This window comes from Carassius auratus, unplaced genomic scaffold (genome assembly GCF_003368295.1).
Source record: "Carassius auratus strain Wakin unplaced genomic scaffold, ASM336829v1 scaf_tig00030418, whole genome shotgun sequence".
Lineage (NCBI taxonomy): Eukaryota > Metazoa > Chordata > Actinopteri > Cypriniformes > Cyprinidae > Carassius > Carassius auratus.
Genome location: NW_020525850.1, coordinates 57,491 through 84,591, shown reverse-complemented (window position 1 = coordinate 84,591; position 27,101 = coordinate 57,491). Strand labels below are relative to the sequence as shown.

Below are 27,101 nucleotides of genomic sequence, written 5' to 3'. Positions count from 1 at the left end.
AATGTCTGACTCTCCGGTTGTACGCATTTCAACACTGTTACTACATATGTTTACCATCATTTAAGCATCAACCACCACAAAACCTCAATAAAAACAGACATTGTTCCTTTTAATAAGTCGATCTTTGACGATCCATGGCAGCTATCCGCAGCACTTACAGAAAACTAATGGTAAAAAGCCGTCATGTTCTCAAGGAGAAAGACACGGAGGCCGCCCTGGTTTCTAGTTGCCATTCACCTCCACACGTTGGCAGTTTTATTATAATCAAATGAATACAATAGCATCTCATAAATACCCCACTTAAAAAGTCATTTTCTCCGGCTGCAACGTGTTTCGCTGTCCATCGCGGTGAGGCGTGAACGAGCAACATGTTTAATTCAGATGCAAAGCAATTTGCAGGCAACTCATTCCCTCACACACACACTTTGCGAGGACACAAGCATCTTAAAGTCTTCTGCCAATGAGATAACTAACCCACACACTTTTTTTTAAGTATTCACACACACACACAGAAAAATGCCTCCACTTATGACCTGGAGTTTCATTTACTGTACGCGAGAGTCATTTCTCCATATTTATCCCAGTAAATCATGTCGCATTTATTACCGCTACGCTTGCCGGCACTCTATTACAGCAAGGTACAGATTCAGCTTTGGCAGGAGATCGGCTCGGTGATAGAGAAAGTTATTACAAAGATTTCAGGCGTGGAGGCGGCCAACCCCCAGTGTGGACAGTTATGCAGGGCTGGGGCGTCAGGAAAGAGCCCAGGGATTAGAGAGAGCTGCGCGCACACAAGGTCGACAATCCGGGCAGGTTACAAATAACAGGAACTCACAGAGAGAGGACAGCAACGCAGAAGCCATCATTCTTCATGATTAGCATCCGAGGCAGTGGTACGTGGTACGGACAGCGGTATGCTAATGGTTGGAAAATATACTACCGCTGTCTTCACTTTAAAAAGGTCAGCAGTTGACCCCTACATGCTGAATATTGGGGGGGGGTGGGGGCTATTAACAGGACTCAATCCCACATACTACACATAGTAAGGATGGTGAACCATTCAGAACTGAATTAAGAATGACTTTTACATCGCAGGTCAGTTCCTCAATTGGAAGGAAGGAAGGAAGGAAGGAAGGAAGGAAGGAAGGAAGGAAGGAAGGAAGGAAGGAAGGAAGGAAGGAAGGAAGGAAGGAAGGAAGGAAGGAAGGAAGGAAGGAAGGAAGGAAGGAAGGAAGGAAGGAAGGAAGGAAGGAAGGAAGGAAGGAAGGAAGGAAGGAAGGAAGGAAGGAAGGAAGGATGGATGGATGGATGGATGGATGGATGGATGGATGGATGGATGGATGGATGGATGGATGGATGGATGGATGGATGGATGGATGGATGGATGGATGGATGGATGGATGGATGGATGGATGGATGGATGGATGGATGGATGGATGGATGGATGGATGAAAACAGACAAAAGGTTAGTTAAAAGACCAAAGGAGAATGATAGTCAAAATGATAGATAAATGGACAGACAGACAGATACAGATAGACAGACAGAAAAAAGATAAACTGATAGACAAAAGATTATAAGACAGACAGATGAATGGATAAAAGGGCAAACAGAAGGACAGAGGAATAGAAAAAGTGATATATACACAAAAGATGAGATAATAGACTGAAGTAGAGACAGAAGGATAGATACAGTAAGTACAGTTTACATTAGGGCAGATGCTCTTTACAAATCAAAATTAAAGGACTATCACTCTGCTAAATCCCCCAGGCGGTGTCAGCATCCACCTCTGTATCTCCTCAGGTCTACAGCTCATCCTGTGGGCCTGGCCAGTTAAAAGGGTTCACAGGCTCCACGTAATCCTCGGCACAAGCAGGTTCAGTTCAGCACGGGTCTCTGTTACATTCTGATAGCGGTGGAGATGAGTAGGTGATCATGGTGTGTGTGCGCGTGTGTGTGAGTGAGGTGAGGGAATTCAATCTCCCTCGCAGGCATCCGCGAGCGGACAGGTGGGCAGATAGAACAGAGGCATCCCAGAATAACCCTGGAGGTATCCATGAATGAAATGACAGGATTACACAAGCATTCGAAATCCCGCTGAGATCCCAGATAATGCGGTTTACCGCCGCGTGTCGCACCCGTGGAGGGGGGGAAAGTCAAACTGTTTGGCTAAATAGGGAAGAGTTTTTCCAGAGTCGTCCAACAAAGAATTCAAACCAGCGGGTCAGACGCGAGAGAGTCCGATGCTGCGGTTATTAAATGCAGTGATTTCCTCTGGAAACGAGCTAAATGAGGGCGGCTTCATGACGGCTTCACAAATACCAATAATCTGATGTCAACAGGCCCCGGTGGGACTGTTGCGCTGAGAATGAGACATCGTCAGACCATAATTACTGAAAAATGCCAGTTACACAAACCATTCATTTAATGCTATATTCGAACAAACGCAAAACAAAACCATATGTGAGACAGTGGAGCCAAGAAACATCTGAGGAGAAGACAAAATGTGTGTGGGTGCATTTATATCAATTTGCCAACAAACTGAAAACATTGTGCCTCTATATTTGTACTTTTACCATGTTGTTGCTTCTTTTCAGTTGTTGTTGTTGTTGTTTTTGACGTGGAATCGTGGAAAAACACACTTACAGTAATGAAAACCAACAAAAAAGTACCATGGTGCTTCCATTTTCGACATGTAATTTGATAGCACCATTGAATTCTTGGAAGTGCCATAGTTAAAACCATGGTACGTGAAGTCCAGTACCCCGAGTACTGGGCAGTACAATGGTACAAAAATGGTGGTAAATGGCAATACAATGGTTGCTATGCTTGGAAATGTAATTTGGTACTGAAATTAATGTACCATGGTAGTACCACAGTATTTTTGCAAGTGCATGGTAATTTCAAGATACAGTATTGTTCAAAATAATAGCAGTACAATGTGACTAACCAGAATAATCAAGGTTTTTCGTATATTTTTTTATTGCTACGTGGCAAACAAGTTACCAGTAGGTTCAGTAGATTCTCAGAAAACAAATGAGACCCAGCATTCATGATATGCACGCTCTTAAGGCTGTGCAATTGGGCAATTAGTTGAATTAGTTGAAAGGGATGTGTTCAAAAAAATAGCAGTGTGGCATTCAATCACTGAGGTCATCAATTTTGTGAAGAAACAGGTGTAAATCAGGTGGCCCCTATTTAAGGATGAAGCCAACACTTGTTGAACATGCATTTGAAAGCTGAGGAAAATGGGTCGTTCAAGACATTGTTCAGAAGAACAGCGTACTTTGATTAAAAAGTTGATTAGAGAGGGGAAAACCTATAAAGAGGTGCAGAAAATGATAGGCTGTTCAGCTAAAATGATCTCCAATGAATTAAAATGGAGAGCAAAACCAGAGAGACGTGGAAGAAAACGGAAGACAACCATCAAAATGGATAGAAGAATAACCAGAATGGCAAAGGCTCAGCCAATGATCACCTCCAGGATGATCAAAGACAGTCTGGAGTTACCTGTAAGTACTGTGACAGTTAGAAGACGTCTGTGTGAAGCTAATCTATTTTCAAGAATCCCCCGCAAAGTCCCTCTGTTAAAAAAAAGGCATATGCAGAAGAGGTTACAATTTGCCAAAGAACACATCAACTGGCCTAAAGAGAAATGGAGGAACATTTTGTGGACTGATGAGAGTAAAATTGTTCTTTTTGGGTCCAAGGGCCACAGGCAGTTTGTGAGACGACCCCCAAACTCTGAATTCAAGCCACAGTACACAGTGAAGACAGTGAAGCATGGAGGTGCAAGCATCATGATATGGGCATGTTTCTCCTACTATGGTGTTGGGCCTATTTATCGCATACCAGGGATCATGGATCAGTTTGCATATGTTAAAATACTTGAAGAGGTCATGTTGCCCTATGCTGAAGAGGACATGCCCTTGAAATGGTTGTTTCAACAAGACAATGACCCAAAACACACTAGTAAACGGGCAAAGTCTTGGTTCCAAACCAACAAAATTAATGTTATGGAGTGGCCAGCCCAATCTCCAGACCTTAATCCAATTGAGAACTCGTGGGGTGATATCAAAAATGCTGTTTCTGAAGCAAAACCAAGAAATGTGAATGAATTGTGGAATGTTGTTAAAGAATCATGGAGTGGAATAACAGCTGAGAGGTGCCACAAGTTGGTTGACTCCATGCCACACAGATGTCAAGCAGTTTTAAAAAACTGTGGTCATACAACTAAATATTAGTTTACTGATTCACAGGATTGCTAAATCCCAGAAAAAAAAAATGTTTGTACAAAATAGTTTTGAGTTTGTACAGTCAAAGGTAGGCACTGCTATTTTTTTGAACACACCCCTTTCAACTAATTGCCCAATTGCACAGCCTTAAGAGCGTGCATATCATGAATTCTGGGTCTTGTTTGTTTTCTGACAATCTACTGAACCTACTGGTAACTTGTTTGCCACGTAGCAATAAAAAATATACAAAAAACATTGATTATTCTGGTTAGTCACATTGTACTGCTATTATTTTGAACAATACTGTACATGTCCAAATGATACCATGGTAGTTACTAATAATATGTTTGGAATACCTATTATTACTATTGCAAATATTATGATAATCATAGAGTACCAAAGTATTACCATCAAATTGCATCACTTACCATGGTAAATCGCTATAGTATTTCTTTGCACTTGTGGACAACACAGTGTAAATAGTACCAGGGTATTTTTGGTAGTGCATGGTATTCCGTCCAAAATATCATGGTAGTTAAAATAATGTGTTTGGAGTACCGATAATTACGTTGGTAATCGTACAGTACCAATAATGTTATCAACTGATACCATCACTTTACCATGGTAAACTGCTTCATTTACTAACATCCTTTTTGCATGGAAAACATACAGTATTTTTTTATACTTGTTGGAAATTAAGAAATTAAATCATATACTGTACCTGAAAACCAAAATTCAAACTGAACAGGAAGTTGAGGACATGTCCGTGTTTGTGGAGATTTTCCTGATCAAACAGGCTACTTTTTGTAGATGTAAAATCTCATACAGATGTTGGTGTGTTGACAAATAGAGGTTAACATGTCAACAAGCTAAAGTCATTGTCAGTCTTTACTGTTTAGTTTGATGACTTCCTACTGGTTGACAGGAAGTTATGGTTTAATATTTTCCACATTAACTGGAGTGTGTGTATTTATATAAGTGTTAAGCTATCACTTCCTGTCAACCATAAAACAGCCATCAAATGTAACTGAGGATAACAGGAAACTGAGTTACGGTAGAAAAACTAAAATAAAATGTGGAAAGTTTGCTAAACTATCATACCCTGAAGGCAACAAATTGGAAGTCAAACAGGAAGTTGAGGGAAATTCTTGGTCTCACTGATGGCTTCTGTTTTTCCCGCCTTTCAGGAAATAACATTTTGGATTTTTCTACATTTTACCATTAAATGTGAACTTCTACTTCCATTTGCCAAAAGCTGGAGTCACGTGAGTATCTACTTGAGGGGTATAGAATAGGGCAAATCTCCAGTGACTTCAGGAATATCATTCAACTTCCTGTCGAGCCTGATGACTTCCGATTGGTCCCCAGTCAGGAAGTGACAGTTTAGCATTTATCCTGTCTGAAATGATTGGTTTACATGTGCCGTTTACTCAACCGCTGTATTTACACTCTCCCTGCCAACGATACATATATTTGTCCTAAACGCTCTTTTGCCGGAGATGATTTCTGTAAAATAAACCTCAATGGCTCATAATCACTCAGGCTTAGATGTAATAACAGCGTCTCATATCAGCCCGTGGAACGCAGCGACTGGAGAAATGTAGTCATGCAAGCGCTCAGACAGCATCTGCAGTGAACAGACTTGTCATTCAGAGAGAACCAGAAGCCACGATGAAAACTGAACTTGGTCCTGATCCAGAGGGACTTTACTCCACTCACTCCAGCTGCAGATGTTTCCCATCACAAACTCTGGCTGAGAGCATGTGACTGAAGCCTGCTACACACAGTCATAAATCTAAATCTTCCACTTATATGTCCATAACACAGGATGCTGAACGTACTGTTGTGATTCACTGAGGCATGTTATTCTAAATTAAAAACAAAACAATTTGAAATCTTAATGACTCTCCAGTGACCTGATTTTGCCCTTTTTTTAACCCCTCTCCTCCAAATATCTTGCCTTATTTTGGTATGTAAATAAATAAATACACTTATAAATACGTAAATAATAAATACATATTAATTTAAATTATTTAAAATAAATACTTTAAGGTACGTAAAAAAAAAAAAGAAAAAAAATCAAATTTAATCTGAATGAATAAAATCTAGCGTTAGTTTAGGTCTAATGTAAATAAATAAAGTAATAAATGTCCTATTTAATAAATACATTAAATAAAAATAAAATGTACAAACCAATTAAATCGCAAATCGATAAAACCTACTGTCAGTTCATGTCAAATGTAAATAAATATATACATATTTAAAATATTGTTTAAATGAATATAATATTCTAAATAAATAAACAAGTAAATAAATACATAAATAAATAAAATGTACAATCCAATTAAAACTCAATGGACCAAATCTCCTGTGCGTTTTTGGTCAAATGTAAATAAACACATAATAAATACATATTTAAATTATATTAAAATATATTAAAATAACGTAATTCATCATATTTACAATACAGAGTAAATGCTTAAAATACATATTTACTTATTTTATAATAAATATATTACTCAAAATCAATCAAATTAAACTTGGATCAAATCAAGTTTATGTCCAATGTAAATAAATAAATTTATTATTTAAAATATTTAAAATAAACATTCAAACAAACAAACAAAAAGTATAATCCAATTAAATTGCAATGAATAAAATATTTTTTGAAATGTTTGATAAGCATCATGTTCAGTAGATTATGTAAATCTAATTTATGATGTAATTTTAGGATTGCTAAAAAACTACTACTAGAGTAACAGATCATGTATAAATATATATAAAAAGAGTGCGTTATTGAATTAATGTTACCAATAATGTAACCAATATTCTGTGCATCCCACCTCTGGTCAGCCTTGTAAAGCACATAAACACAAGAAACTTCATTTGTGCACGTGTTGTATTATGCACTTGGCCTTAAACATGCAACAAATATACAAAGGAAATGGAAAATTCCAGCAAGAAAGTGTGTGTGTGTGTGTGTGTGTGTGTGTGTGTGTGTGTGTGTCTCACTTGACTTTGACATGAAAGTTCTGTGCCGCTGCTCCAGGCCGTCTACAGATGATTTTGGAAAAGCTCAGCAATGTCCTTTTGTTTCAGCGGATAAAAACACAAACCTTTCCATTTTCATGTCCCTGAATATTGCTGATCTGAGAGGAAGTCGTTTACAGCTACAGGATCTGGATTATGTAAAGGATATAAAGCGGTGAAAAAAAATCCTCTCAGCTTCCACTGGCAGACTCTCACACTTCACCAGCACAAAAAACACACGGAGCCGGAGACGAACCGTCAGCAGACGAGCCGTTTTCAAGCTCTGGCCTCAAAACTCAACATCCAAAGCCGTGCTTTAGTAGAAAAGCTTGTCCTTGTGTGAAATGCTTTCATACCATACTTGCTTCAGATTCTTACAAATGCCAAGGACCAGCAGCAACATGATGCTTTTCACTGTAAACGGCACAAGACACACATTTACTGTCTCCTGGAGCTTCACAACAAAGAACCCCATGAATCAGCTTTTTACAAAACCCATAACCAAAGTATTCAACTTCAGCCTTTAATATATTAGCATTTAGCATTTTAGCATTAAACTTGGTGGAATTGTAGCCATATGGAAACTAAATATTTGCATAGACCTCTGAGCAGGAGCCATGCCTGAAATAAAATAGCAGACCAATTAAATGCCATTGAGTTTATGCATGACCGCAGTGTTTTATATGAAAAAAAAAACAACTAATAAATCAATAAACATGACATGTAGATCAGTTGCACTCTGTTTTACTTGTTGATGCCTCAGTTTTAACAAAAAGTAAATAAATAAAAAAATAATAAAAAAATTAATACAAATACAAGTATTTAATACAAAAACAAATTTTTTTCCAGTACCTAAATATTTACTTCTACTTAAATTTACGAACTAAATTAAATAAAACCATAAAGATCTCAGATTAAAGAGGCTCAAATATGGCCTTTTTTTTACATTGAGCACCAGGAAATGGTCACACAAACATTTTTCTTCAGAGAAAGAAAAAATTGTGCTGTTGGTCTTGAGGAGTGTTCTTGCAAAACTGAGGACATAAAACTGTCAGTCTTGTGATCAAACTCGAGCATATCGAATCTCTCCCCCAATTAAATGCTCAATTTTGTGAAGTGCTAAAAGCTCGGGTCAGGTCTGGATGTGAGTCGTACCATCTGCTGGAAATGTGCTTCTGCAGAATCGCACACAAAACTTTACACTCACGTTGTTAATTCAGATGCGACAGCTTGACTGTTCCTCGTGCTTACTAGGTATTACGCGGTTTAATCGCTTCGCTCTCAAAATGACAAACCTGTCCTCACTGAAGCATCCTTCTGGCTAACGGCAAGAAGCTTCGCATACGGGCAGCTTGGAGGAGGAGGAGGAGCCGGATCCGGTCCTGCCGCGCCCTGGCACTGACGCCAGCGGCCCAGCCTGCCGTGACAGCTTGGATAGTCGCAGGGGGTGATGGGATACTGGAGGGCCTGGACCTAGTGTTGGGGCTGGGGGGGAAGAAGAGAGGTGTTTTCATAGAGCTCACCCTGCAGAGCACACAGTTGTAGACGGAAAACTGTGACGGCGCATGTGAAGACCCTCGGACCGAAGAGCCAGAAGGCATTCGATTGCAAAATTGACCTTAGTTTTGGTTAAAACGCCATACTTTTCTGAGCGACTGCGATTACGATTGTCGCCTGGCGGACATTAAAAAAGGGCAAGAAATCCTACAGGCCTGAGGGGGGACCCTTGTGAAGAAAATTTATGGAAATAAAAACTAATTAAACTAGAAAACATAAAAAAAAAATTAAATAATAATGACTGAAAATGTATTTAAAAAATAAAAATAAAAAAATAAATAAAAATGTGTAAAATCTCATTAAAATACTAAAACCTAATAATAAAATACAAAAATTAAAATAAAAGGTGATTAAACTAGAAAACAAACAAACAAATAAATAAGTGAAATAACTAACAAAGATAGACTGAAAAAAATGACAAAATTACAGTAAATCAAAGACAATTAAAAAAAAGAAATTAAAAACTATTACCCTGTATAAAAAAAAGACTACATTTCCTAAATAAATAAATATTATATTTTATATATATGTATATATAAAAATATATATATATACAAAAATTGAATCACAATAAAATAGGGACAACTTGTTAGCAGATGCTGTCACCAACATGAAGTACCAGAAATTAAAATACTTAATAACTATAATATTTGGGGTGAAAATATGGTAACCATGGTAAATGGTTTGTGAAAAATTAAATAACTACTGCAATCATGACTGCAATTAATATTCATACACAGCAAGTACAAAATCTGTTAAATGAGGTGAGGCCAGCCGACACAGTCACTGATCAAGGGCTCGTGGCACGATAGAAATGGGTTCATAATGCAGGAAAAATTGGATTAATTGCATTCAGAAGGTTTCCTGTAATAATGACCTAACTCACATCTTCACGGATATGTTCAAATGCACATATTACCAATAACCGAGGCGGTTTTCACTCGGGTATCCTGAACAAACTTCAAAGCTGGTCTCCGGGCTTCAACTGCGAACCACGATTTTCATGAAGAATATCCGCCGCTGGGAAATGATTCATTTTTATAACCACTGACAATGATTTGGTTCCCTTTCTTGCACTCAAATGAAGTGATAAAAAGCACTCTATCAAGCCCTGAATAAATGAGGTTTGGTAATATTCGTCCTGGTTTTGCCGGGGGGCGAATCGTCATTCGCCAATTAGCTGAACAGCAGGACGAGGAACCGCTGGGGGTTCACCTGTCACGAAAGAGGAGAAAACCTGCGAACGCTTTTCAGTCCTGCAGGTGACTGACAGCAGGGGGACACCGGCACGCCATCAATCTCTGAGCAAAACTGATCGAGGTTTTCAGAGAACAAAGAAAAGGGATAAACAGTACAAGCTTTTAAATCTATGAAGCAGATTTCACATGCATCTGTAGCAAAGCTTACGCCATCATCCTCTTAACATTACGACTTCTTTAAGCCTGCTATTTTTACAGTGCATATAAGCAGAATTACATGTGCTAGCTATTTCGATTGACAAGCAGGTCGGTCTACATTAAAACACAAAAATGCTGCACAATGCAACAAAATACAGTGCTTTTATGTTGAGTGGAACTCTGGACCAATGAGATTCCACTGTGGGCGGAGCTACAGAGTCCAACTGGTCAATGTAACCTGTTGTGGATTCTTGTGAGAAAAATTCTGATTAAAACTGAAGAGATGGCTTTTAAATCGCTCTGTCACAGTGCAGGACTGGTACTACAGGAAAAATGGGATGCTGTCAAAGAGCTTATGTCAGGAACAAGTTTGGACTGGTTCAAGAATGAGAGAGAGATGCCAGGAAACTTCTGCAACGGTTTAAATCGGCAAACAAGAGCGAAAAAAAGATTGGCTTGCATTTCATATTGTAACCAGTTGCAGCATGGCAAATTTACACGCCAAGTGAGTTTTCTATCTGCGTTGAAAGTAAAAATGATGAAAGCAGCAACAAAATTACAGATAATCAGAACATTGAAAATTGTCATGAACAGAAAATTGTCATGAAAATATAAAGTATTAAACAAAAACCGAACAAAATTGCAAACCATTAAACATAGTCTTATACTTTGCTGCTGTTAACTAAAATATAAATAAGATAAAATATAAATAACATAAAAAGTGTACAGTTATTTCAGTTAGTTGCCAATGCAACATATGTTTTTAATTCTATCTTAAGTTTAAGCTGAAGCACTAAAATTATAAATGTAAGTTTTCAGTAATTTTGTTGTGCTTTGTCATTTTATTAGGTTTTCTTTTTTTGTATAATTTATATGACATAATATTTTTTTTCCTCTTTAATTGCCTTATTTCAAGTTTTCCTTTTAATTTCGGTTTAAATTTAAGTTATTTTGTTATGTGCTTTTGTCGTTTTTATTTTAATGTTTCAGTATTATTTATACACCATTATGAATATTTTTTTCATATACATTTTTAATTGCCTTATCTTCAGTTTTCATTTAATTTTAGGTTAAGTTTTAGTAATTTTGTTATGTGCTTTTGTAATTTTTATTATTATATTTTCTGTATCATTTATATACTGTAATATAATTTTTTTTTTTTTGAATTGCCTCATTTTCAGTTTTCATATAAATTTTAGGTTCAATTTTTGTAACTATGTGTTTGTATAATTTTTTATTATTACTTTTTAATTCCTATATAGCTTGAATTCATTTTTATTTCAGGTTTAATTTTTTATAATTTCAATACTTATCCTTAAACCTATTTATTTCAGTTACATGATTATTGAAGATTGAAAAATATAAAAATTATAGTAAAATTTCAAGCTATACAGAATTTATTTTAGTAATTAAGTAAGTTCCCAAACCTTAAACCAAAATTAAAGTGAAAACTGAAAGTATTAAAGTTAATTAAATTATTTTAAAAATGCTATGATGGTATATAAAAAATACTGAAGTAATACTTCACTAGTTAGGACAAAAATGACAAATTATGACTTTGTTAATCACGAATAGTATCTGATGTTAAAGTGGCCTGCTCTCATTGCTGGTTGCAAATCCTTTTCCAATCAAAGTTCATAAAACTCAACATGACTGTCATATGTAACATTTTACAGAATATACTATAAAAAAAAACAAAAGGGCAGAACTTAAGAGTCGGAAAATGCATTAAGAAAGTAAACAGGATCAATTTTGATTTGATTTGTTGACATTTTTAGAATAAAAAACAGCTGAGATGGTAAAAAGAAATACTGGGCCCCTTTTCTATTTCTAATCCACACTATCATTGGTTACAAGGCGGGCCGCACACCCAGAGGTCTCTGAGATTCATACCCAATGTTTTTTGGGGCCGGCATCCAATCGAATAGTGATTTTTCTAGGCCGCAGGGAAAAATAAAAGAATATAAAACTAAGAGATTGAGTGAAAGATGTGCTCTGAATGAAACAGGTCACCGTTTCTCCACCCCCCTCCCCATCCGTGCTGTTTCCCTTAGGATGTGACAGCCAAACAATAGCAGCAAGAAATGCCTTAACAAGGAGAGAGAGAGAGAGAGAGAGAGAGAAACACTGAGAAAGAGAGGGATGGAGAGAGCGACTGGGCTAATTACAGTGCACCTCATTTCTCTGACCCCTCTCGATTTGTGTCTCTCTCACTCTCCCGGTGTTGGAGAAATGCAGCCAGAAGAGACTTTACACTGGCAGCGCTCCAACAAGCCTGTGGAAATCACTCAAGCACAGTGACGGGAAGAAACCAGCTAAAATTAGCAACAAAACTTATCAAGCTGCATTCTTCAGTCGCTTAGATCTTTTCACAATAAATATTGCATTAAAAAACAGGTCCCCTTTTTTAATGAGTAGCACTAAAAAAAAAAACAGCACACCATTCTTTTGATGTAATAGGCCTATATATTCAAACCGTATATTTACTGAATCTGTTCATTTGGGCGGTTGACTAAATTAAAGTCCCATCTCTTTAACCTGGCTTACACATAACATACTAATATGCTTTTAATACCCAAATCCGTTAAAGGATTTTTAGGCTGCATTAATTAGGTAAACCGGAACCGGGAACACTTCCCATTACACCCGATGCATTTGCTACATCATTAGAAGAATGGCATCTACGCTAATATTAGTCTGTTTCTCTCTTATTCCGAGGTAACCGTTTCTGACACAATTATGATCCATTTTAAAAAACCGGTTTGATAAGATGGTTCACTAGATTCCATTCATAAAACCATTCACTGATTTGTTCAACTGTAATAATGGAAATTGGATATCATTCACTCACAATTTGGAATAATTCACATCACGTTTTTGACAATGATTCAGTTGCAGCAGCTGCTCACTGGAACAGCTCACTACAATTTAAGATGAATGAAAAATAGTTTGGAAATTAAGCCATCATATTTATATAGAAGACTTCAAATATAGCAGATGAGTCAAATGAGCCATTTTATGGTGTTTTTACTTCCTTTTCAAAGTTTGAAAGCTTCAATCCCCATTCATTAAAGATGTTTGAAAAGTAATCTTCAAAGTTTTCTTTTTATGTTTCACTGAAAATAAAAAGAAAGAAAGTCATATGGGGTTTTAACGACACAAATACATATTCCTTTAACTAGCTTGTAGCTGGGCAGGCTCCAGTTTCAAACTAGCTTCCCAACATTGCCAAATCCCAAACAGCCCTGAATATATGCATCTGGAAGACAAATGGAAAAGCGAGGTGGAAAACAAGATTCAACTAAGAGAGAGCGTTAAACATCAAAACAGTAAAACACATAAAAGAAGGGGAGATTCTTCAAGTTGGGGTTGGTTTAAGCAGCCTGTATTTTCCTCACGATTTGGCGAGTTTGCCAACTATGAGCGGTAAAATTAGCATTTCAATACCTCTAAGGAATATTCATTACAAAAGGCTGAAACCTACTATCACTTCTCATTTTTATAACCCTCTCTTTCATTCTTCCGCGCTCGGTCTCTTTGATAAGCGCGTGGAAAAGAAGGCGCATGTGGAGGAGCAGAGCTGGAAGGGAAATGTTTAGGAGAACAAGCGGCACTTTGTTGAAGGTCTGCTGCAATTTTGCTGACTCACGTAACAATATCAGCTGACGATCAAACACAAACCGGCTGGAAAATATCACCACAAGGAAACCACTGTGGAAATGAAAGTCGAAAGCGGACCGTTTCAATGAGTTTATGGCATCGAGAGCTTTGAGATGAGAGGGATCTCTTGACAGAAGTTCAACGACTGAAAGTCCACAGGCCGTTTGGATTTAAAGGGATAGTAGCTAATGTCAAAGCAGTTAAGCTTTTAACAAAAACATGCATTTAAAATAAAAAATGAAATTTTCCATGCAGATTGCACAATGGATTCTGCAAAAACCAAGCTGCTTGTTTTTAAAAGCATCTGATAACAGATAATAGAACGCTTTGTCTGTGAAATGACAGAAATTTCCCAAATGTGACTGCTCCTAAAGGCTGGAATACACTACACAACTTTTGAAACACTTCATGCACTTGCCACTTTAATAATTAGTTATGGAGTAAAAACTAGGCATCATGCACTAAACTGATTTTCTATGAAGTCTGTCAAATGGAATCAGTTAGTTAGAGTTAATTTGTCCAGACTGTAAATTAGGGGGGAAAAAATCGTGTAGCGCATTCAATCCTTTAATACGTACTGATTAAAGCCCCTCTCACTGACGGCTGTTAGATCTTCCTACTCTGACTGTATGAGGCGACAAATCAATGTCTGCATTTTCATTGGTTGTGAAGCCATCAGCAGATGTAACAAAATATACAATATAGGAGAATCTACAAATACACGGACAGCAGAATAGACACATTAGCACTCAAATATATCAGGTTTACTCAGTTAACTGCCTCACACAAAGCTTTTGAATCATTCAAAGATTCAAACCTACAAATCTCACAAACTATTTTCCCTTAAGCGCACTCATTGTCTTTGGAGACGTGCATCATCAACGAGAGCAAAACCAAACACCGGCAGCTTTTCGCGTCACAAACTACATAACGGTCTAGAGGTTGAGAAGATGCCATTTGCACCATTTTATTCATGAGTCGGATATAGCACTCAAACTTTACACATCGAGAGAGAGAAACAATACCACTTTTGGCGGATGTGTTGCAAAAGAGCCGAGCATGGATACATATTTTATTAATAAATGATGACTTTCAAGATTGATTGCATTCATATCAACCTTTTCAAGCAGAACAAGATGAACCGAACTTTGACAAATGGACTCAGGTCTGCGTCAAAGTCTCTAGTACGAAAGCAGTGTAAATAAAGTACATAAACCATGTCAAATCAAACCATCAGGAGTTTGACTCTGGTTGGCTTCTTCTGAATCACCGGTTTCTAGTGAATATTATGAAAGGGTCCAATTCTGGGGTGACGGAGTGTGTTTACTGTTTAATAGCTTGTGTCTGTGTGTGTTTCTCTCTTCTCCAGTGCTGGCAGCTCCACCAATTAGCTGCTCTCTAACCTCACACACACGATCACAAACACACACACACACACACACACACACACACACAGATATGACCCCTGCTTCATTAGAGCAGAGGGTCGTTGTGTGTGACAGCCAGGGGCAGACGAGACCCCTCACACACACACACACACTCTTCACTTGAGGTCTGATGTTCTGGCAGAGGTGAGCAGCTCACACACACACACACACACACACACACACACTACACTACACTGACAGCAACAGGTGCAGTGAACCACAGCCATACAAGCAATACACAGAAGGAGAGAGGAGAAGGAGAAAAGATAGGATGAGAAAACAAGAGACCAGAGACAGACGTGACAGTAGTAGATGAAGAAACAAGAATGCAAGAAAACAAGAGGCGAGAAGAGATGAGAAAAACGAGAGATGAGAAGAGATGATAAAAGGAAAGATGAGAAAATGACTGATGAGAAGAATTGAGAAATTCGAGAGATGAGAAGATGAGAAAATGACTGAGATGAGGTGAGAAAAGAAGAGACAAGCAAGGCAAGAAAACTGAGAACTGAGTCAAGACTAAAAAAAAGACAAGTGAGACAAGAATGAAAGATGAGACGAGAATTCAGGACTATACCAGAAAAGAGATGAGAAATTAAGAGATGAGACGAGATGACAAGAAAAGAAGATCCAATGAGAAAATGAGCGGTAAGTGAATGAGAGACCAGGATAACAGAATGAGAAGAGAAGAGATGAGAACATGAAAAGAGAGTGCAGAGTGAGAACAGAAGAGAATGAGAGTGCAACACGTTCTTGGCAGGAGCGTCAGCGCTGGACTGAGTGTGTGTGAGAGACAGAGAGAGAGAGAGAGAGAATAGAGGAGGTTTATTATGGAAGACTTAATTAGTCCGAGCATTAGAGTATTCGCATGCCAGAAATAGACAAAAACATCTGATTAGCATTCACAATTTTCTTTTGAAGATTTCTGAGAGTGTGTGACGCTGTCTGGAGATTTGTGATCACACATGATGCTGTGCGTGCGTGCATGCGTGCGTGTGTGTGTGTGTGTGTCTGTGCGTCATATGGCTGGTGTTAGTAACCAAATCTCTGTTCTGTTCCAGTGAGGGTTGAGATGAGGGCTCATCTCCCATTACACTTTCATTCCACGATCAATTCCTACAGCTGGAAACACTCTCACACATACACACACGCAGCATCTGAGCCGTTCTGTGTGCATTCGAGTGTTAGTAATTGAACAATGTGTGAGTGTGTGTGTGTGTGTGTGTGTGTGTGTGTGTGTGTGTGTGTGTGTGTGTGTGTGTGTGTGTGTGTGTGTGTGTCTGACCAGCAATCACCTGCGCCCCTCAAACAAGACCTACATGACCACGGGTGAGATTCATGTGAAGAGAGACGATTAGAGAGGAGAAGAGGGGCCAGAAAAGATGAGACTGGAAAAGACATGAAGAGATGAGAACAGAAAACAAGAGTGGGGACAAAACAGGCAGAGACAAGAGGAAAGCAACAAGATGAGAGAGACATGAGAAACTATGAGATGAGATGAGATGAGAAAGACAACATGAGAAGAAATGAGATGAGAAAAGGAAGTGAAAACAAGGAAAATAATGAGATTTGAAAAAGAAAACGGAGATAAGATGTGAAAAAAGATACCGTGAGAGTCTACATGAAATCATGAAGCAAGAAGACCACGAAATGATGAGATAAATACAAAAGAAAAGAGACCTACGAAGAAAAGATGTGACAAAACAAAGAGAAAAGAGAAGATATGAGAAAAGATGAGACATGAAAACTTCAAAAAGAAGAGCTGTGACAAAACAAGAGAAAAGCAACAAGATGAGAAAGTAAGAGATGAGACATGAAAACGAGAAAAGATGTGAAAATGAGAAAACAATGAGCTGAGGCGATAGAAAAATACAAGATGAGATGAAAACAGAAGGGATGAGAAAACATGAACACCAGAAAAGACAAAATATGAGAAACTGGAAAAGTAGTATGAGAAAACAAAAATCAACAAGACAACAAGAGATGAGACGTAAAAACAAGAAAAAACAGACAAGATATGTGAGAAAAGCAGAGACGAGATGAGATGTGAAAATGGGAAAATGAGTTAAGACAAGTGAAAATTGAGACGAGAAATATGAGAAGAATAATGAAAAAAAAGGTGATGTGAGAGAGAAAACAAAAAGACAAAGAGATGAGAGGAACATGAGACAAAAAAAAAACTTACAGAGAGAGATCTTTAAGAAAAGAAAAGAAAACAAAAGGCCTAATGAGAATAAAAGATGTTAATGTGATCATCACTATTAGAGGTGAAAAGAGACGAGGAGGGCTGAGAAGAAATAGATGATTGCCAAGATTGAAAAAAAAGAGAGAAGACATATTTAAAAAAAGATTGAGATGCGACATAAAAGATAAGAGCATGATAAGAGACCGGAAGAGCAGAAGTGAGATGATAAATGTTGTGAAGATAATGAGACGAGATTGGACAACAAGCCAAGTTAAGAAGACGAAAAAAGATAGCATCGTAAGAGACAAGTGAGATATGATACGAGAAGCAGATCATGAGTGACCAGATGGGAAGAGAATGAGAGATGAGACGAGACCAGAGCGACTGAAGGAGCCAAAGCGGAGCAGATGGAGAGAAGTAAAGAAACGGAGAGCGGGAGCTCGGTCTCACTCATCTGCTGCTAGTGGTTTATTGATCGCAGACAGCGAGTCTCAAACTCATTTATCACCAGCTCCTCAAGCCCTGTATGTGTGTGTGAGGGAGATAACTCCTGCGATAGCGGCCATAGCATCCATTATTCCTCACAATGGGCTGTGCCTGGACCTGCCCGACAGCTTGACACACACACACACACACACACACGCTCGCTCCCCCCCGACACAACAAACGACCTCTTTCTGAAAATAATAAATAAATAACAGCACGTATTGTTTCCCAGGCTTGGCCGAACGGCGAGAGTGAAGCTGCTCCGCTGCTGATAGCGAAGCAGAAGCCTGAAATACGGCCAGAACGCTGGAAAGTGCTGAGGCTGTGCGTGTGTGTGTGTGTGTGTGTACGCTCAGGTTTGCCGAGACAAAGAAGGATTAAAGTTACAAAAGAAACATGTCAAAATGCTCTCGGTTTGCTTTCTTAATACACATTCCTGGTCTTAATGTGAACGATTCATTGGTGCACATTATTCAAAAGAAGCTAGTCGTCTTCATAACCTTTCATTACGGTCTAACAACTTGCTCCGCCTCTGAAACGACTTTCATTAAAAAGTGAACTAGTATATGGAGATACACTACCATTTCAAAGTTTAGGATCAATAAGATTTGTTGTTGTCTTTTTATTTAAACTTTTATTCAAATGTAATTAATCAAAAGTGACAAAGTCATTTATCATTTTTACAATAAATGCGGTTCATTTAAAATTTCCATTTATCAAAAAAATCTTGACAAACCCATGGTTTCCTCAAAAATATGTTTTCAAGACTGATAATAATCATTAAATTGTAATTTTATTTCACAATATTTACATTTTTACTGTATTTTTTTTATCATATAAACGCAGCCTTAGTGACCATAAGAGACTTTCTTCAAAAATATTTTTATAAATCTCATCAGACCTAAACTTTTGGATTAATTTTTGTATTATGAGCCACTTTTCGTAACCCAAATCAATTTCCATTATATAAAATACAGTCCCACCGTTTTTTAATTTTGCCCTTTATGACAACTGAGGGTGTGAATTTTTTATTAGAACTCATCCAATTAAGTTATATTTAGACTTAAAGTTCTGCATAATTAAGGGCGTGGCCACTTGAGTGACAGGTGGCTGCTCACACTGCCATCGTGCTAGGTGGGCGTGGCTTCAGCAAGTAGTACCCGCCTTTTTGCCCAATTTTGATTGTCCAGGAGAGTCGCCCGCTCTGCACACTTTAGGCTTCAAAAACACACTTCCGAAGTCTACGGGTGACATCATGGACACTACATCCATGTTTTTATACAGTCTATGGGTCCCACCCAACAATTTTTTTATACTTAAATTGGAAATTCAAACAGTAAAATGTGTTTGAACACCATTTGGATGATATTTAACGTTGCATGCATGGCATATTACTGAGCAAATCATAAAATTCTGTAAGAAATATTGGAACTAAACTAAGCCCTGCCCACACAAGATTTGATTGGCTCCTGGAACTCAAGGTTTTGACATTATTGGTTAAGATTATTTTCATTACATGTGCACATTCTGTTCAAGTAGTTTCACAGGCTGATATGGTCATTTCTTATTTGTTTTTGTTCGAGTAACCTGATAAATCATGCACAGTAAGAACAAAGTCATGAAGAATCTCAAGCGAGAAGCCTGATTTCAGTCACTTTAGAAAGGCAGTTTAGCATGCTGTCATCCTCCACTAGGCTGACTAATCAAACCCACAGCTCAGCACGGAGAGAGCCAGTAAGGATGATTAAACGAGGGGAGGGGGGACGATAAGCATTTGAAGCGATCAGACACATTCTCGTTTTCCATCCAGCAGCTCTTCCTGCTGCAGTCCAGAAGCCTGATGTGTGTCAGGATGAATAAAGGTCATGTGCTGCATAGCCATTTCACCTAGAAACACCAGATGAGCCGCCAAGCCGTGGCTCATCTGCCAACAAGATGAAGAGCACATCTGAACTGAAAACAACCGTATTCCTACCTTACAGTCTGCTGCCCCAGAAGAAGATGAGTGGGAAAACCTAGAAAAGAAAAAAAAATCTTAATATTGGTCTTGCATCTTGGTACAAATTTCACGGTATTTTGATTTCTGAAGGATCATGATATCACGATAGATTTACTTGAGAAGCACAATTGCATAGGATATTAAGATTTAATTCAAGTTACACTCATAACTCATTAGTTTAGTCTGTCTTACACCAATGGCAAACTCATTTTAAGCATTAACTTTCTTCCAAAAATTGGATGGTTCACCTGAAAATGAATTTCTGACAATATCTTGCCAAACTGAAGTAAACGGAAGGCAAGAGAGAGACACGCGAAAACCGATAAATACAGGGTAAAAACAAATCAAGAAAAAAAAAGTTCTCACACCATATGCGCCATTGATTTCCTATTCTCTTGGAAACATTTAATGAGCTTGAGCAGAGGAGGAGAGATTGAGGGAGAGGGAAAGAGACGAGGAAGAAAACTGATAAAGCCTCACAGAAATTTCGCTGAGAGAGTAAATCATTCAAGAAGACAAGAAGGTGCTTAGCAGAGGAACAGGTGTTGGATGTGATGATTCCCACACTGGTATCCAAGCCAAAACCAGCGGGAAGCCGTCAACAAGGAGCATTGCTGGACCACATCTGTTTGCAAGTCATTCCCAGAGCGTCAACACATCTCACAAAAATTAAAAAAATAGAGCAAGAGGAATATGACTCTGTAAATATTTAGGAGAGGGATTCACTACGAATTAATTGCACCTGCTAATAATATAAACCCAATATCTGCACTGTTTTTGCACCTGATTCAATAAAAGGAATTGCGCAAATTCAGTTAACGCTCCAAACACACCATAAAAACTGCAAAATGTAGCGCCCTATGATTTAAGAGATGCAGAAAACACAGATGGAATCAGTCATAAAAATGGAATTTCATTTACTACACACATTCTGAAGTGCATGTGATGCTTGCGGTGTTTTTAGCCTCTGCCGCTGCAATATGTGAGTACACATAAACAATCCCTAGAACTGCTGAGTCACTTCATGAGCATTTTGTCAAACTTAAAGGTCTTCACAGCAACCCGTCAAAATAAATGTCCAGTTTAAATTGAAGAAACAGTGACAGAAATATATTACTTTGTTTTGATAGTATTATTAATAATAATAACATTATTAATAAAAAATACATGTGAAAAATATCAAACTTTTTTTGTGCATGTAAATACACAAAAACAGCATTTCTGTAAAAAAATAAATAAATAATTTTTTTTTTTTAAATTGGTTCGAGATGGTTTAGATTATAACAATTTAGTAAAGCCCTTATGATCAAATCTAGAAAGTTTGTGGAACACCGAATTTGGTGAAAATAACACGGAATTTGAAAAAAAAAGTAAACTTTTTTTTTCTGTTTCCTGATTTTATGAATTGTGTACGTTTCATTACTTTAATCAGACATGCTTTTTGATTAAAACAATTTAATTGAACAATTAAAAGTGTCAAAAAAAAAAATAATTTAGAAAAAAATTTAACGGAATTTGTGGAAAAATAAAACAGATTTCATAGGGCCCTAAATATGCAACTTGAAAGATGCAATTCACCTTTTCCAGGCCATTTCTGTTCACACCTTAATTTAAATATTCATGACGAAGTGGTTTAACCAGGATCTGGTTAAACTAGATTAAACTTCTTGAACTAAACTTCTTAGTGAACTGACCCTTTGTCTCACTCAGTGTAGACATGGTTTCAGATATCAATGTTTCCATAGAAAAAAAAAAATGCATACAATCATTACACGTCCACTGATGCCTTAATAGAGGAGCCACCAAGAGCTTGTTTTAGCACTGAAAACGATTTAAAACGTTGAAGAGCCATTAGAGAGGCAGATTTTGAGTAATGTGAGATTCGAACATTCACCCAAACGCTGCCCCATTAGCTCCAGCTGTGCAACAGAAAGAAATCTGCGGTACATGCAGCCATTACGGTGTCCCTCAGGGCTCGGTATTGGGCCCAGTGCTGGATTTCAGTCATGTGCAGTATTGCTTCATCCTTTCAGTTGCAGCCCCAGTGGAACTGCAGCCATGTCGCACTAAACGTTATCAATCAGCTAACAGCAGCCCGTTTAAAATCACTCAAGGCTCATATGGTATTAAAAGCTGCCAATGCAAATGCTAAACAAACGGTCCTTTATCCACAAGCGTCAAGCTGTCTGAAGTAGATCTCAAACAGGGGTGGACAGTATGAACAATTTTAGCATACAAACATATACAAAGTTAACAATATGCATCACAATACTCACTACAGTTCAAAAGTTTTTTTTTAAGTGAAAGAAATCAATATTTTTATTCAGTAAAGATGCATTAAATTGGTCAAAAGTGACAGTAAATACATAATGTTACAAGAGATTGATATTTCAAATTAATGCTGTTCTTTTAAACATTCTATTGATCAAAGAATCTTGAAAAATACAGATATCTACGTTTTCACAAAACTGATAGTTATATGAAATGTGTCCTCAGCAGCAAATCAGCATTTTTAGAATGATTTCTGAAGGATCATGTGACACTGAAGACTGGAGTTATGATGCTGAAAATTCAGCTTTGCATCTCAGGAAAATATTACATTACAAATATATTTAAATAGGAAACAGTAAATAGTTAAAATACAATATTTTGCATAATATTAATTTTAACTATTTTTGATCAAATAAATGCAGCTTTGGTGAACATAATCTTGCAGACACAAATTTTTTAACACGTATTGTTTTTACTGGAACAAAAAATAAATAAATAAATAAATACAAAATCCTAATTAGTATTTCTTGTCTTCAGAGAACACATTGAATTATTTAATATATTATCCTATAAAAAAAAATTCTTGTATTTAGCATACACCTCACTACATATTTATTATATTTGTTTATTCAAATTGGATGAGAAAAACTAAATAACTGAATTAATTCAATATAAACTCTCCAAAAACAAGTTTTAACAAGTCAATTTATCTTCCAAGGATGATTAGATATTTTTCCCGGAAAATGACACAAACACTGATTAAGAAAATGAGGTTGAGATTACAATGCAAAAATTGCATTTCTCACACAGTTGTAAGAAATGATGTGAGGAAGATAAAGAGGAGTGTTTAATGATTTGATTAGGAGAATTATACAAAGGGGGAAAGAACTTCATGCAGTCTGCAGGCAAACATCCGGATAGAGTGGAAATCCACAGGAGACTCCACACCAAAGAAAATCAAGTGAGAGAGAAATTAGGTGAGAGTACGGGCGAGAAAGGCGAGCAAAGAGGGATCAAACCTAACAACTCAATGGAGTGTTGAGTGAATTCGCGGATTCACAGTTTGGGGTCTGTGAATGCAAGCCTGTGAATATTTATAAAGGAAAGTGAGCGTGCCTGAAATGAGCCGAGAACATGAGCCGGAGAGACATTGCTTGCTTAAGTGAAAACAGTTTCTCCTCTCGATCCTGAATGAAATTCTTTGAGTATTATGTAGCTGAGAGCCGCTGCCCTCGGAGTGAATCTGAGAGGATTTCTGACTGAGAACTTGCGAGAGGGTAGCAAAGGGCATCCGAGAGATCCAGCTTTTGAAGGGATATGAAAGCCTTTTGCCAAGTGACTTTTCCACCTAGACACTATAATACAACACTGAAGTTTCATGTAAATGCATGATACTTCAGCAGGGAAAACTCTCGCCCTGCAGCAACAGTTTCCTGTAGCTTATCGACCTACGCTCAACCCACCTGAATATTAACCTGCTGTTTTGATTCGTTACATTCATAGATCTCATTCCTCCATCAAGATCCTTTCAAGCTGTAGATGTCATGAGCTTTTGTTCGATGAAAACTTCTATCGGCCTGTCAGTAAATGCTGCTTTCAACAGAAATCAATGTGGGCTTAGCGTGAAAGTGTGGACTCGTGTTTGTTTGACAGACACTTCAATGGTCCATGAAGGATAATTCAGGAGGGACACCTGCTAACACTATGGTGACACGAACCAACCAAAATCAAAATGTTCTTCACAGCTGGAGAGGGTATGAGGAGGAATCAGACCATTCAATGAAAAATTAATGAGAGAAATGCTCAATATGGTCGCTATAGGAAAGGAATAGCCTTTTAGCTTATTAGCCACAAGCCAACTCCAAGGCACTGTTTTGAACAGAATAGAAAAATATCATACTACTTACTGAATACTGTGTTTTGCACACTGTACACAGCACGCTTTTAAAATTAAGTGAAACCGTAGACATGTGTTAACAGTAGTGTACTATTTTATAGTCACATGACTTCATATTTAATGCAGTGGTATACTGCACATTTTTGAATACAGAACATAAATCCATTCATAAACTCATGGATTTATAAACGTACACGCATAAATACATAATATAATAAAATATATACACATTATGATTATTATTTATACATGTATTATAAAATTGTATATGTATATATTAATGTTTTATAATAATACATGTACTAGTATAAATGTATGAAATTATTTATATTTGATGCACAGGGCTTTGTGGTATACTAAACATTTTGGCACTTTTTTTGCATACAGAAATCATGCAAACTTTGCATTATGTATAGTATGATGATGTATGCCAGTCTAAATAGTTTAATACAGAAATATTATACTATTTTACATTAATATTTTATAGTAAAAAGTATAGTCTAGTTAAAATATACTAACTATAAGTTTATAATATTAAAGCCATTCATAAATACATTAATTCATCAACTTACACACTTGTGGGGAAGTTGTGTATTAATAATATAATGTATGTGTATGGGTTTATGAATTTATTGTATTATTAACTTAATTATTTCATATAAAAACACTGAGCTCTTACTGTTTCTACTCGCTGACTTTAACGATTAGCGATTGGCTCTTTTGTCACGAACACAGGGCTTTGTTTCATACTGACGGTTGCATTTTTCCCCATTAAAACTATACGAGTGACACGACTTGGGTATTCTATATTATTTCATATTATATATAATGCATAATTATTCATTCATTTTTAATAATACTTCTTTTGGGTTTGTCTTTATTTGTTAAAAGCAGTATGAATTTAAAGTAAATAAAGTTTAAATCTCTCTGGGGCAACGGTTCCCAATCCCAGAAACGCTGCCCTGGGGAATTACTAAAACAGTCACCAACTTGCTTAGAGAAAGATATAACAGCCTCTCAGTCAGTGTAACCACACAAACACGATCTCCTGAGGCAAAAAAAAAACCTCCCAGCAGAGTCAACATATCGGCAGCCAGAGAGCTCAATAATGGTTTTGAGGGTTTCTATCACTCATTAGTAGTGCTCTAGCGGTGGAACGTGAAGATAAGCGTCGGATCGGTGGCCTGTGACATGCCGCTCCTTATCTGACGGAACCCATCAAATGTCTATCAATACAGGACACAGAAAAATCCACAAGACTAACACCTGTTCGATCAGCCAACAGTCAAACTGCAGGCGACAACCTGATGACCTGATGACGGCTAGTTAGACAGACAGTAAATACACAACGGATGAGATGGAGACGAGCACAAACAGAGAACTCTGGAGGCAGTTCAATGCCCTGTGACCGAGGCATAACACTCTGGAGGAGAAACACACAACCGTTCTGCTGAGAAACGCATCCATGCCAAGTCACAGAACGCTGTGAATCCACTCTCTCAATGGATTCCTTTTTGTCAAATCCTCTGTAAAAGTTTAGTTCCAGCCCACTATAAACACTTTTCTGTCAATTTGAACCACAAGACTTTGATTATGACAGGTGTTTGATTAGACGTGCAACCAAGCTCTGCAGGAAACTAGCACAGTGGCCCAATTAACATAATATTTGCCCTAAAATAGTATACAATAGTTCAGAACAGTATACTACTCTATTTCTGCAGTATACTGTATAGTGCAGAATATGCTAGCCTTTTTTTTTTTAAATCAAAAATTAAATGAATGGGATCAGCTAAATGTTAAGACTAAAGCAAGGTTGCACTTTAACATTTTTTTTTATGTACTAGCCAAGATCTTAAGTATTACATTGGAAACAGTGTAACAAGGTCATTTAGCTAATGCGATTGCTAACATTCACATACAAATGGAAACAAGTTAATGCCAGCGCTTAAAAGTAAAAAAGAACATTTGCAATAGGATCACTCTTGTAATGCTAACATTTACATGCAATACAATATACGATAAAACCCTTTAGCTAATGCTAATTCTTAAAAGTAAACAAACAATTAGTAATAAAGTTGTTTTAATAATGCTAACGTTCTCATGCAAATGGAAACATGCGATATCTTCGTTTACTGAATGCTAATATTCACTCTAATGGAAACAATGTGATAAAGCCATTTAGCCAATGCTAACACTTAAAAGTAAACATATAATTTTTAATAAATTAGTTCACTTAGTAAATGCTAACATTCACATGTGAATCGAAACAACGCATCATCTAGCTAATGCTAATGTTCACATGCAAACTGGAACAATAACCGATAAAGCCATTTAGCTAATTCTAATGCTTAATATCTCTCTCTTTCGGTTATTTAAGTGCATCATATTAAAGTGCACTTTCTCTTTTTGAAATTTGGAAAGGAAACACACTACTCACACTATTTATACTACAAAACGTCACAGAATAGTGCACAAGTACGTGATTTAGGACACATCTTATGTAATACAATTATTTAGTGAATGCAAGCGTTTACAATACAAACGGAAACAGTGCAATAAGGTCATCTAGCTAATGTAAATGTACATGTGTAATAAAGCCATGCTAATGCTTAAATATAAACAAACAAATTGTATTAAGGTTGTTTTAGTAACGTTATCATTCAAATACAAATGGAAACCATGCAATGAGTTCATCTAGCTAAAAGCTAACGTTCACACGCAAACAGAAACAATATGTGATTTAGCTAATGCTTAAATGTAAACAAATAATTTTTAATAAGGCTGTTTCAGTAGTTATAATGTTCTTGTGCAACAGGAAACAATATGCAATTTGTTCATTTAGTGAACGCTAACATTCACTTTCAAATGGAAATAATGTGATAAGGTCGTCTAGCTACATGCAAACGGAAACAAAATGCGATAAGGTCATTTAGCTAATGCTAATGTTGCAGCGCAAACAGAA

The 27,101-nt window shown here is 37.1% G+C and overlaps 1 long non-coding RNA gene across 1 annotated transcript in view; it reads right to left on the bottom strand.

Annotated features, from left to right (window-relative positions):
- Positions 1-27,101, bottom strand: part of LOC113080185 (uncharacterized) — a 69,157-nt gene that overhangs the window by 17,694 nt on the left and 24,362 nt on the right. Inside the window, exon 2 of the long non-coding RNA XR_003281817.1 lies at positions 19,948-19,987. This is a non-coding gene — a long non-coding RNA (uncharacterized LOC113080185). The remainder of the gene's footprint in view (positions 1-19,947; positions 19,988-27,101) is intronic.